The sequence below is a fragment of the Simochromis diagramma genome, unplaced genomic scaffold, assembly GCF_900408965.1.
Source record: "Simochromis diagramma unplaced genomic scaffold, fSimDia1.1 OVJJ01000483.1, whole genome shotgun sequence".
Taxonomy (NCBI): Eukaryota; Metazoa; Chordata; class Actinopteri; order Cichliformes; family Cichlidae; genus Simochromis; species Simochromis diagramma.
The window spans coordinates 5,785,430-5,799,452 of NW_024386835.1; the positions used below are offsets into that span (position 1 = coordinate 5,785,430).

General features: G+C 39.7%; 1 protein-coding gene across 5 annotated transcripts in view; it reads left to right on the forward strand.

Annotated features, from left to right (window-relative positions):
- Positions 1-14,023, forward strand: part of dlgap4b (discs, large (Drosophila) homolog-associated protein 4b) — a 125,693-nt gene that overhangs the window by 22,076 nt on the left and 89,594 nt on the right. For all 5 annotated transcript variants that reach the window (XM_040029011.1, XM_040029010.1, XM_040029014.1 and 2 more), the window contains exon 2: positions 13,573-13,639. The gene's annotated coding sequence lies outside the window, so the exon portion shown is untranslated. The remainder of the gene's footprint in view (positions 1-13,572; positions 13,640-14,023) is intronic.

The window sequence follows — 14,023 nt, forward strand, 5'->3', positions numbered from 1 at the left end:
TTCATATAAAAAGCAGTGATTTCACATACTGAAAGCAAAGCACAGCAGATGGAAACAACACAAGGTAAACACAGGAAGATGGCTTTCATGCATTTCAAAGATTGTCTGCAACACATTTCATAGTAGCTCGAAGTAAAAGATAATGTAGGACAACACTATGCCTCCTTTAGGGCAGGTTGTAAAACACCTTTTAAAGCAGGAAAAGAGGCGTCGCCTTTGTGCTGCATGAAAGGTTAACTTGCTAGTATGTTGGTGTTAGATGGGAATCACCTTGAATGAAGACCAAGCGGCAACAACTGCTGCAAATTGACATGTCTTGTGTCCAGACATGGCTACTTTCTCCACAAAATCAAACTATTTCATTTTGTATAGCACCATCCTAACTTACTGCCATCCCTGCTCCCACTTCTTTACACCCTCTCTGTCAAGTGCCCCCTCGTGCTTTTTATCAATGAAGGGGCAGAGATACAGAGGTGCTGCCATCCATCTATTCCTCCACAAATAGCTATTAGAGTGCACAGCTTGTTGTAGCCACACTGCTCTCAGTCAGTGTTGGGCAAGGCCGAACCATTACATATGTTTGCATGACCTCATACATACAGAGGTAAGCTCATACACACTGCACTTTTGTGATTTGCACACATGCATATGCACAAACCCACATTAAGTAATTATTCCACTTGTGGTTTTCTGTGTTTTTGTACTTTTGTGCAGTTGTCTGAGAAACTGCTGAAGAGCTACACGTCAGACTCTGCAGGCCTTAGTTAGCATGTTAAATGTTAAAATTCAGTACAGTTGGGAATTTTTTGGAAGGGCAGCCACCAGGAAGCTTCTTACATATCTAAAAAGAACATGGAAGTGCAGGTTTGTTTAGTAGCATGTGAATAAACCAAGACTTCTGGAGTAATGTCCAACATCAACTTAGAAATATTTGGCCACTACACACAGGGAAAAGATGTTGCGTTGGGTTTGTTGAGCAGTCACAGGACCTGAGCCACTTACAGCTATTCAGTCGACCATGAACTCCTCTGCATGTTCAGACCTCAACCTGACTGAACAGAAGCTGTCCATGAATGAATGTCTGCAAACCTCAATGAACTGAACTGTGGACCAAAATTCCTTCATACAGAAAACAATCACTTCAAGTTATTGCTGCTAAAGGTGATTCTACAAAATACTGAATCATTGGGTGCATTTAGTTTTTGATAGGACCGCATAGAGTCCTATGAAAAACATTCTTTTTCACAGGACTATATGTGTAATATGGGGAGAAGAACCCAGTAAGATTTGGCACACGAATGTGCAGTTCTCAGCTCGTCAGAAGATATTTTAGCATCTTTCAGCCATTTGTTTTGGTTTTCTAGCCCACACCTTTTATATTTTGGTTCTTTCTCACGTCTTTCATGAGCACTGCTAGCAAAAAAGCAAGTTTGAATTCCTAATACCAGCAAACAGACACTTTACTCTGCTTACTCAGCACCATATGAGTGACTCAAAACTTCCTATACTATAAATCCATATTCCTCTTTGAGTGACTAAGGGAGTCTCAATAAGAGGTGAGTGAATATTAGATTTACATTAAAAATGTAGTTTCAAGTTCTATGAATGTTAATGTTGCACCTTGTTTGTTTGCTTTATGACCTTTATGGAACAGCAATGAATCCATCCGGTAGTGAGCTTGTTCTGTCCTATAAGTCCAATAATAGTAACAGTAATACATGCTGCAATTACAAATGGAAATGGTACATTATAAACAATAGATTACATTTCTGACTCACTTGTGAGAAACGATATGTGGTACAATTTTGGGTTTATTTGACTCAAGATTAAACTGATGCAGTCTGGCTCAAAGTTAAACACTCTGATTTCTGCTGCAGTCTGAAGTAAAACTCAGCAGCTTGCTGCACCTGAGGGAGTCAATGAAAGAGGCAGCCACAAGTGTTTCTTTCTAAAATAGTTTATTAAAAATGAATTTGGCCAGTGGCTTTTTTGTCTTAACATCTGTTCTCTTTTTTTCTCCTTCTTTGACTGGGGTTCAGTAGATACTGTGGATTCTCTGATGGTAATGTATACCGCAATCGTTCATGTAGCACACATATGTAGGCTATGCACTGCACAAAATAAACACATATATCGAACATAGTCTCTGTCATAGATCAAGTACTACCGTGTTTCTTTTATTTACTTAAGTATATCCTGTAAATATACATTTAGATTTAGAATCAATGCCTAGAAAAAAGGATGGCCCTAATATTGACAGGCAGCTGTGAATGTCTGCCTACGTCTGTGTGAGTGACGCATTGCAGACCTGATTGAATCTCACATACAAAACAACCAGTGGGCAGAAAATTTGTCAGTGAAAAAGCATGTTTTCCTTTTTTGGAATTCAAATGACTTTATGCTACTGAGTGTTTCAGCCGCTTCTCCTCTTTATGTATGTGAAATAGAGAATAGCCGTGTCACACTGGAAAGGCAACACGAATTTCTTGTTTTTTACCCTTTTATCTTTGAATGATTTTCATGTACAGCTGGATTGTGAAATCATAACACGGATCAGAGCAGCTAAAGAAGAGAAACTAATTGCTTATCAGCCCATTTTCGTACAAAGAGAAAAGCTCTTGCTGTGTACAAGCACATAGGTATATAAACCGTAGCTGCATTTGCGCTTTCAGTTTTTCTCACCTTATCAATTTTTGATCAAGTCTGCAACCGAATTTCCAACCGCATTTCTGCCACTAAGAGGTTTAAAACAACAAGAAATATGTGTTAACCACATAGAGACAAACGAAAATGTATTTATTCATCTTCTGCATGAAGACGGTCCAATCTAGTACTTTTATTTACTCTGCTCAAGTCAGTGTTTACAGTTGATGCACATTAGCATGTGACAGAGTTTCAGGCATATTCAGCTGAGTAAACTACTGCTGGACAAAGTAAGCAGTGTGTCATCGTTTAATATGACACACACTTATTTGCTATCTTCCTCTAAGTGTTTTGGAAAAGGGGTCTAACTTCAGTACAAGGAGAGAAGATTTATTCTTTGGCCATGAAGGCATTTGCCCCAGTCCAAGAATGCTTATGGGTCTTTCAAAGCTGTTTAAAACAATAAACATATAACCTGGCAACTGATTTAAATGAAATACATATTAATCAGGACAAGAACTATGCTTACCCTAGAAATCATGAAGTAACAAATCCAGATAGACAGAGAATGACAGAGATGGCGAGTGCAAGTATCATAGTAATTTGAACCTGAGTGATGAGAGAAAACACATCTGTAATGAATCTGCCTTCACCCCGTTGCTTTCTCATACTGCCTTTTCCTGTTGCCCCTCCCATCCCCCCCTCTCTCTCCATAAGCATTATCCAGCTGGATGCCGTCTCCATGGCAATTCTTATGGATCCTTTTGACAAGGTCACCTTCACTTGAGAGAAAAAGTCAATAAGAAAAGAAGGCAGACGGCATCTTTAGGATACATAGAAAAGAATATATTTTGTTAAATTTAAGTCTGTGATTAACAAGAAGAAAATGAGGAGAGAGGAAGATGATGGGTTTCTTACTGGGGAAGAAAGATGTCAAAGGAGATGGAAGAAGATGGTGGAAAACAACAGAAGAGAAGAGAGGGAAGGGGGAAGGGCACATAAACAAATAGATTCGTTAGCAAATCTCAGACTGGAGAACTGTGCTTAGTCCACAAGGAATAAGGGGAAAAGGGGGGGAAAGGGGGGAAAGCCACTCATGAGTTCACTCTTTCCTTACACACACATTCTTGGATAAAGCTCCAGATTACCTGGCAGCAAATTACCAGATGCATGTGAAGATTCCAGCTGGCAGTTGGGATAACATGGTTTTTCTCATACGCACACATACTCCGTCATGTTTCACTGCACCTTGCCTCCATCCGCCAGGGCCATTCATCATGCTAAAGTTAACCCACTTTGACTCGACATGGCTGTGGCCACAGCCTGTACCCCCTGCAGAGACTGCTGGAGGTTGCCATCGCCTAGGGACATCAATATTTCAGGCTCTCTCAGCACTCTCGCTCACACGGGCCACTCGCAGCCCAAGGGGAGGTGTTGATGGAGAGACAGAGGCAGGGAGAAGGTTAGAGCTGGAGACTCATAAAGAAAGGTAAATTACAGTGTGAGGGATGAGGTGGCAGAAGCCATGAGAGAGGTGAGAGGATATGATGCAAAAATTATAGTGTGCAACTTGAACAAATGAATAAGGATGCTAAAAAGAGGGGGATGGAAGAATCACTAGGGTGGGTGAATGACATTAGGTTGATAGACGAGGGAGCTGCTTAACACATATTGTTTCTGTTTTCTTTTTGGGTAGAAGCTGCTGCAAGAAATGAACAAAAGAGAGGAATACTGTAATGGGGATGATGGGAACAATTTCTGTATTTATGAACTGAAAATCCATTTGTCTGAGAATTAAGCGGTCAGTTATCTCTTGAAAATGAGGTAACCTACAGATAAAAGACAGATGAAGAGATTAAAAAACAGGATGAATCGAGAGGAGCTTCACCAGATGCTAATGCATGCCCCATCTGACTGCGGATGACAGAAAGCCTCCTGCCCTCTCCTCCTCCTCACCCTCTTGTCCTTTTGTCTCTGTGTGAAAAAGCTGCAATAGCCAACTGTTGCTACGACTGCAGCTGTTGCCACAATGGTGGTCATTAGTGGGGTTGTTACCATAGCAAGGAGTCCCATGGGCAATCAGATGAGAGACACTCTTAGCTCAATGATGGCTGATACACTGAAGTTGTTTTTAGGTGTATTTTTCCAAGCAGTCATCATGGTGATTTATAGTTCTCTAGGCAATATGATGTTCTCATTGATCTAATACTGAGTGAATATTTCCAATGACCAGTGATTTGTCTGCACTGGTTAGGCTGGATAAGCCATTGTACATCACATGGCAGTATGCGATTGTGTAACGTTTGGGTACATTTCACAGTTCAATATCTTATAGAACCTGTATTCTGTATGACTTTCTCGATCTCTCACATGCTTGCGGAGGAATTTTACCCTACTCTAGATTTTTGCCTCGTTTCATTTGCTGGCATTCATTTATGATGCTCACTTAAGGTGCCGACACAGCGTTTCAATCAGGTTGACATTTGGACTTTGATCCTAATCATAACCCTGGACAGCACCTTGATTCCTTTCTTTTTGAGAGGTTCTTTTGTAGATTTGCTGTGCTTTGGATCATTGTCCTGTTGCATGACCCAGTTTGGGCCAAGTATTAACAGTTGTGCAGATCATATTTCCCTCTAGAGTACATAGGTATACAGAGAAGTTTGTGGTCGACTTGAAGAGTGCAAGGTGCCCATCTCCTGGGGCTGCAAAACGAGACCAAATCTTCACCTCTCCACCACCTTACTTGACAGTCAGTTTGAAGTGTTTGTGCTGACATGTTTCTGTGCTAAACATCTCCACTCTAGCCTCATCTGTCAGAAGCACATTGTTGCTGAAGTTTTGTGGTTTGTTCAAAGTCAACTTTGCGAGCCTAAGCCGGCTGCCATGTTCTTCTTAGAGAGAAGACTCTTTCTCCTGACAAGCCTTACAAGAAAGCTATACTTGTTCAGATATTTTCTAATTGTACTGTCATGAACTTTGACATGTTACATACTAGCTGAGGCCTGTAGAGTCTGAGATCTAACGGTTGGGTTTTTTCTAGTTTTTTTGAGGCATTGCATGGTCTGACCTCAGAGTGAATTTGGTGGTAGATCCATTTCTGGAAAAACTGGGAGCAAATTAGCTGAAAAGCTCAAGGCTGCTTTGCTTATGATCAGTTAATCAAATGCATCTCATTAGCAGTAGCTGGGTGCTGCTTATCCTCTTACTTCCAATGCAAGCAGTAATGATGTAGTTAGTTTTTCACAGGACAGCATAGATCCTATGCATCCTATGACTTGGTAAGTGGACTTATTATACTACTTTTCTGATTCTGGAGTACTCAAAGGGGTGACTTCAATCGTGAAACTGATTAAGCTGATCGGCTTTTCTGTCGCGAGTCCGTCTCTCTTGTTTGTTTATCGCCCACTTCGCGCCAGAAAGAGGAAACCAGCAGCTGAACAACAGCAGCACGTTTAAGCTTGATAATCTGTTGTTAGAATTTATTTAATATTACTTTGTACACCAGGATCTTTTTCTACATAGCTGACGCTGGTAACTGTGCAGGGGCAGATCTAGCAAAGTTTAGCCAGGGGGGCCGATAGGGCATTAACAGGGGAAAGGGGGGCACAGAGACATACTTTTCTTTCTTATTCTCATTTAAAATGTCTAGCTTTTAATAATTAATTATCTGAATCTTATACACAAAGTTTTAATCTGATGTAAAATGTATAGAAGTCCATTACTGTATATAGTAATTATTAAGTCTAATATACCCTAGTAAGCTATATTACTTTTTCCTTTGGGAAGATACCATCTGTGCAGTCTGCAATTCTGTTGAAGAAAGATGTTGAATCCCTATTTTTTTTTTGCTGGGAGTTTGGAACCCTATTAGTTAGGTTGCTTACTCTTTAAAATACCAGAATAGGGAGGATGGAGTAGGTTTAAGTTTATTAGATTGATCAGTATTGCTGAACTATGAAATATTTTGGGTGAAGTGTATTTTTTGCATACAGGTATAACAGAATAGCTTTAGTGTTTTAATTTTTAAAACTTGAGTTTGAACTTATACAAAATGCAGCAAGATATTAAAAAAAAAAACAGTTTTATTTATTAAAAACCACTATATCGGATTCATATCGGTATCGGCCGATATCCAAATTTATGGAATCGGTATCGGACATAAAAAAGTGGTATCGTGCCATCTCTAATACAAATACAGGCCATTTACCATTTATACAACATGGCTGACTCATCCATATTCACCCATTATACTTAAATGGTTTCTATCTACCAGTCATACTCCGATGGATGCATCAGGAAAAAAAAACTTGGGGTTAGTATCTTGCCCAAGGATATTTGGTATGTAGACTGGAGCAGCCGGGGATCAAACCACCAAGTTTCTGATCAGTAGATGGCTCTACCTATCCAGCCTAGCCATCCCTATCCCAACTCTCTATCCCCGACTTCTATTTCGCCCCGACTTCTTCAAACAACTACATCAGAGTCATCTCCAATTCTGCTAGTCTTCTTAAGGGCACAGCAAAGCTTTGAAGTTGTAGTGAGTAGTGAGACAGAGAGCGATTGTACCAGTGGTCACAGAGTGAATGGTAAAAGTAAGTGGTGTTAATTTGAACAAGGCCGTGAAAATGAGGGACATATTTTTCTGATTGTTTCATGTGTTAAATTATAAAGCACAATGAAACACGCCCTCCTCTGCAAAACCCTGAGGCAAGGTGCCACATTGCAGAATTTTGTTTAATTGCTGTCTAACTGCAAGCTTGATCCACGTTTCGCTGCTCTGTGTGTGAGGACAGTGGTTGACTAGGTATTTCACTCAAAACCAGAAATTGCATCTTCAGAGGGACCCAAAAGAACAAATCCTGTTCACCAGGCTTGTTAACATTCATGGTCTCAGAACCGTAAATGCCTCTAAGAGTTTTCACAGTAATCACTGTATAAGATATTACAATCAAATTCATAGTGGTGGTTAGTTGGTGCTGTATCTTCTATTGTGTCTTGCCTTTTGTTATCTTACCATTTAAAAGGTTTTAAACATAATAAAGCAAAACTCTTACAACAGGATCAACATTTGTCAGCATTGATGGACTAGCTAAAGAAAGTATGCCACAGCAAGGTCACTTATAGGGGACAAGAAGTAGAGCAGGAAGTAGAGCAAGAAAGTAGCACTCACATAGCAAAGCAGCCTTTTGCAGTATTCTCTCAGGAGCGAGCTTCAGCAAGTGACATTTGATCACAATAGGGATAGCCAAACATTGCTGTTCAGAACAAAGGAAAAATATGAGAGCAAACTGAGCACTCTGCCCTGTAATTTAATGTAACCATGGAGCAAAGTGAGTGTGGTTGATTAAAAAAAAATACTCTATGTTTTGCTTACATGACTAACAGATGTAATGACCACATAGTCACCTAGTGGAAAAATTAGCATCATAGTGATCTTAACATGTGTGGGTGACAGTGAGCCCAGTAGTGGTGGTGACGGTGATGTACATGTGTTTTCTATCTACAAATCCTTTTCAAACAAACAGATAGATAGATAGATAGATATCATACGTATGTACAGTTTACTATATACTGCAGACAGAAACAAATGAGACAGGAATATGATGTGATGTTTATGTATTTGAAAACAGAATTTTTGGCATCAGTGTCTCAGTGGGGTATTCTCTGCTGGCATTACGCCTTTTGTTATGTGATAGTGAAAATGAAAAGAGCAGGATTAAGGAGAGGAGGGGAGCGTGTTGATTGTTTATTTGCAAAGCAGCTCCTCCAGTCAGATCAAAGCAGGATTGTGAATGATCAACTCCCAGCATGCAAAAAAAGATAAGAGAAAGAAAATCTGACATATGAAAAGCAATGTGTGTGCAGGGTTTATGAGAAAGCAATTAGACAGAGTGGCAAAACAAAAAGTTTTGTGGGTGAACAATAAGAGGCAGAAGAGATGAATGAGTGATCACAAAGACCAGGGGCTGATGAGCAGCAGACATGCTATGCGACCTGCAATGAAATGTTTAGATCTTGCTCAGAGATGCTGCCTCCAAGCCAAAAGTGTGTCACAGGAAAGCTGGGCTAATTCAGCAGGATAATGTTGCTTCAGTGAGTTTCTATTGCATTCAGGCCTCCTGGTTAGCACTTACTGTTACTGTTTGTGCAGTTTAAGCTGCGAGAAACCAGAACACCGTGAACTACAATGAGGAGTTTAGCTTGTACACGGGCGAGCCAGCCCTGCAGCAAAACTCTGCTGGGAGGATCTGCACTCGTCACTAAACACTGCTCAGTCACTTGAAATTGTTTTTTTTTCCTCCTCATGTGACCCTAAGAGTTCCAGAGGCTGGCAGTGCACCATAATTCAAAATGCAAAAATCAAAGCCTTGTGCACTCTCCAAGATCAATGTTATATTGGCAGAATTAATGACCTCAATATATGCAGTAGTGTAAAGCCAATGTATTAGCCATCACATTATTGTTTCTTATTCATGCAGCTTTTGTTTTTCAACTTGGATGAACACTGCGGTACTGACCTCATTTATAATACGTTTGAGCAATGATCAGTCGTTTCCCAAAATCAACACAATATATCAGCATACAACTAACTATATTATATACTAGAGGCTGGAATGATGTGTAATCTAAATGCAAATCTGAATGAGATATTAGACATATTATGAGCACTCTGAGCTCTTGACATACATATTTCTTCGTGAAATCATATACATAGTAATAGAACGTCATAATATACATGTTTACTCATGGTTTTATGCATCTGGCTTCAGCTGTTAGCTGTTTTCCAGGCAAAGTTAACATAACATGGTCATCTTTATGTGCATATTGGTAGAAAAAGATTTTTAAAAAAAAGATCTAGTGGTCAAAAACACTTCCCTCATGCAAGCCCACTGATTGTGAAGGTTTTTTGGCCCTAGAAGATATGCTTCTCCATCTTGTTTATGCTGTTTGTAATATTACTATGGTGAAAAGGTTAATTACAGTTTCATGAATGCTACAGACACGTTGATTATGGCTTGAAGGTTGTCAGTTATGCTTCAGGAAAAAATGTGGAGGGAGTTGGAAGTATTTGACATTTCTATGTGTGTGTGTGGGGGGGGGGGTGAACTCATTCACTCTTGCAAATTTTGTCACAGGGAACTTACTGTGGCACATTAACACACATGAAATGCACAAATGACCCGTGGCTAATGAAAGATGAACCCAAGGGAACAGACTTAATTTATGCTTGAAGTAGTTCAGGGTTAGGCCTGAGGTGTTGGCCTTAAAGTTACTGATCAGCCCTACCTCTGTGGCTCATCACGGCCACATGATGTGGGGGCAAATAAAATAAACAATGTGCAACTCTGGAGCCGTGTCATTCTCTTTCATGGAACTTAAATGTAAGAACAAGAAAAAAAGAAAAAACCTTTGCAGGTGAGCAACATAATCTTCACATTTTTTACATCTCACAAAGCCAGTGTAAGGGTTTATTGTTGAAATACTAAGAAGTTAAACTTTCAGCAGTAAATACTTGATTAGAAATTCAAGTAATATGAGTTGAAGTCAAGTTTACCTTGAACCGCTATTTTTCAGTCATTTGGACCTTAAACGGTGGCTGTGCTTATGTAATAGAGAAACTGCTAAATTTAACAGCTTAATACATTACTTGGCCTCCACCAACAACAAACAACAAATCATTTAACGAATACTAAAGACACGATATGTACTTTTCATTGTCTCAGTAGCAGATGATTAATTCCACCGTGAACTGTTGAAACTCTAACATTGTAAAATGTGCATATACCACTGTCTTGGTTCTGTTATTTTTCCAATACCTGCTGGGTTATATTCATATTCAAAACAAGAACTATCAGAAATTCCTTATAATCCAGTTATTGCAGCAATAAAAATGAAACAAAAATTAAACGTATAAAACAACAACAAAAATCAAAGATACTGTGCTCTGATCCAGTGTTTCAGACTCTTGAGTCTCTAAATTAGGGAACGGTTTACCAGCTTCCAGACTACTGTACTCTGGGTGAATACAGTGTTTATTAGTCCCTTGGTAATAGTTGTAGTAATAGATAGTGCATAGATCACTCCAGACATTACCAAGAAGTTCATCAGCAGTTCTTTGGAGACCTCGACAAAGTCACGTAGAATGACTTTCACAGGCTGGTAATCAACGTGTAACGAACGCTGGTAATGGATTACTATAACCAGGGCTGCTGCATCATCTCAGATCTGGCTCATCAGATCTAAGATGAATGAATGAGAGAGAGTGGTCGCAAACTAATCCACTAACTCACAAGATGGTTTTATGACAAGCCGTCTCTCCAATTCATCATCTTCATCGGAAAGGTGGTTTACGCTAGTTGAGACCCAGACGATTCTGCAAATGTTCATAATGCTTTTATGTCTTTAAGCAGCTTTTGGTGTGTAGTAGTTATGTTACAACATGTAGGACAAAAAATTAAGTTCACAGTGTGGTTCATAATATCAAGAGTATGTTAGGAGAAGGTCAGGAGAGAGATATACCACTGAGTATCTGCAGCCGTCTCTAGAACATGATGGAGGCTGTGTCATGTTTGATGCTAGGTTTCAGGCAGTGGTGTTGGGGATCGTGTCAAAATTGATGGAATTATAAACACAGAAAAATGCCTTCAGATTTTGATTGTGATCCACCATAAAATACTAGAAGGCAACTAATTATGGGTGGCTGTAGCTCAGGTGGCAGAGCAGGTCAGCCACTAATCAGAAGGTCGGTGGTTCGATCCCAGGCTGCCTCCTGGCTGCATGCCAAATATCCTTGGGCAAGATGCTAACCCCATGTTTACCTACTGGTGGTGGCCAGAGGGCCCGGTGGCGCCAGTGTCCGGCAGCCTCGCCTCTGTCAGTGTGCCCCAGGGCAGCTGTGGCTACAATGTAGCTTGTCATCGCCAGTGTGTGAATGGGTGAATGACTGAATGTAGTGTGAAGCGCTTTGGGGTCCTTAGGGACTAGTAAAGCGCTGTACAAATACAGGCCATTTACCATTTAATTGGAAACACCTTCGTGGCGATGATCCTAAACACACTGCCAATGCAGTAAAAGTATTGCAAGATAGAAAAACACAGAATGGAAAATTATAAGTCATGCACTGGACTCCCTTGAGCTCGGACCTCAGCATCATTAAAGCAGTGTGGCATTGTGTTAGGTCCAAAGGAGAGCTCTTTAATATCTTTTAAGAAACCAGGAGAATTATTCCTGAACGCTATTTAAAGAAATTACAAGAACGCTTGTCTAACAGTCTTCTGTAGTGATGAACTATAGCATCGCTGTAATTCTCCTTCTCCTTTCTTTTGTGCAATCTTTATTCATTTTCTCTAGCATTTAGGCTGTATTGCATCAAAGTCATAGTCACTTACAGAACCGTGATTGTGCCAGCAGTCACATCCAGTGTCTGATTTTGAAGACCTTGCAGCTGTTTTAGCAAGAACAGTAACTTAATGGCTGGATGTAATGAGGTCTGAGGTCTGCTCTACAGTGTAGCAGACCCAGCTGAAACACTTCAGTCCTCCTCAGAAAAGTATCAGTTATATATTCCACTTTGTCACTTGAAACAGTCGTCTGTTTTGCACAACACCGGGCTGATATAGATGTAGTCGGTGATTTTTTTATTTATTTATTTATTTATTTTTTACAGTTTTCCTTCAGATAATTTGGCAGATTTATTGCAGCAATTACAGTTTGCAGCTCTCAGGTTGCATTTCCTAAAGCAGACGGTCTGCAATAAAGCAACAAAGCATGAGTAAATCACTTCCTGTGTGAATGTCCCTGAAAAAGCCAGGCCACCAGATCAGGGAACACTCCGTCACTCCATTTTCACAAATTGTCACTGAACTCACACCAAATATTCCCCCTCGGGAATCAGAAAAGAGCTTACATCCACTGCTTCTTCCTGTATTTTGTTATCTTTTCCTCGCTGGGCCACCACATATCCTTATTCCTCTTCCGTGACACTGCTGTTTCCTCTGTAAAATGTTTATCTGAGGAAGTCCCTCCATGTTCACAGTTGTTTCTTTATTGCACTCAAGCTCTCTAAATGCATTTGACAATACTTGGACTCGTGGCTCACAGCCGTGACAATTAGATGGACTGTGAAAATGTCAGAAACATTTTTGACTCTGCTTTGGTAGCAGATGCATATACATTATTACAATTATGCCTAGTTATTTGCCTAAATGTACGCAAATACTGACAAAGAGTGAGAAATTCTTTATTCTCTCCTGATGTGCTCACGTAACAAACTGTTTTGAAAGATGTCTCACATTTTTTGACAACTTCAACCTATCTTTTAGAAGAAAAAAAGAAAAGTGAAGCTAGAGTGACACAGCAGTCTATATTTAGTGCCTTTTTAAAAAATGTTTGGCTTTTAAATTTCTCTATGACTGTCGCAGCACAGAGTAAAGCTGAATTGTTTAAAGCGTTTTCCGTTGCAGGAATTCAAAAAAAGAAAAAGAGCTTCTTGTAATTGATGTACATAGTCAAATTACTGCTTTATAATTTTAGTGAGCAATTTGGTGAAGGCATATTGCATAAGCAGAAAAATATTTCTCCTGTTCTATTTCCTGCAGATTTATTGCCTCCAGAAGCATTTTCCTAATCTAATCTTGGGTTTTTAATTAAAATATTTTATCTCTTAAGATGTGATGTTTTCTTATCTTCAAAGACTTATTGAATTTCTAAATGAATGGAACACAATAAGCAATATTGAAGAGAATGAAAAACATGAAGAAAGGGCAATAATAATGCTCACTTCTGCAAGTCAAAGTTAAGCTGTCTAGCGAAAGTCTGACAGTCTTAGAGGACTTGGCTCGTAACTTCATTTTCATCATACTATAAATTAAAATGACACAGTTTGTTATAATCCCTGAAGTTGATAAGGCATCTTTATTTTTACAGGATTTCTTCCTCTATGAGCCAGCTCTTCACTGACCTCAAAAACAAGCTCTTTGGCTGCCCCAGTGAGGTACAGTAGATCTACTTCTTTTTTCCTCCACCCCATCACCACTTTGATGTTCTGTCTTCATCTATTGCCTATTTTAGCATCTTATTGCCAGGAACAATATAAGTGCAGTACTAATGTGATGCTCGCTGGCTGGTTGCTGTTGTTGGATACATGAAAGCCGCTTAACCACCAGGAGAATTGGCTCATAAAGAGCTCCATAAAGACAGCACGCCTTGACCTTGCCTAGACTCATAGATCCTGAAGGCTGTGGGAGGCAGAACTTGTTGTCCTTTGCCGAGAATAATAAATCTCAGAGGGTGTGTGGTTGCTGAGGCTAAAACCCGATCAGAATAGAAATGTCAGAGTATTTGATTTTAAATCATTTGAATGTAACACGAGTACAGT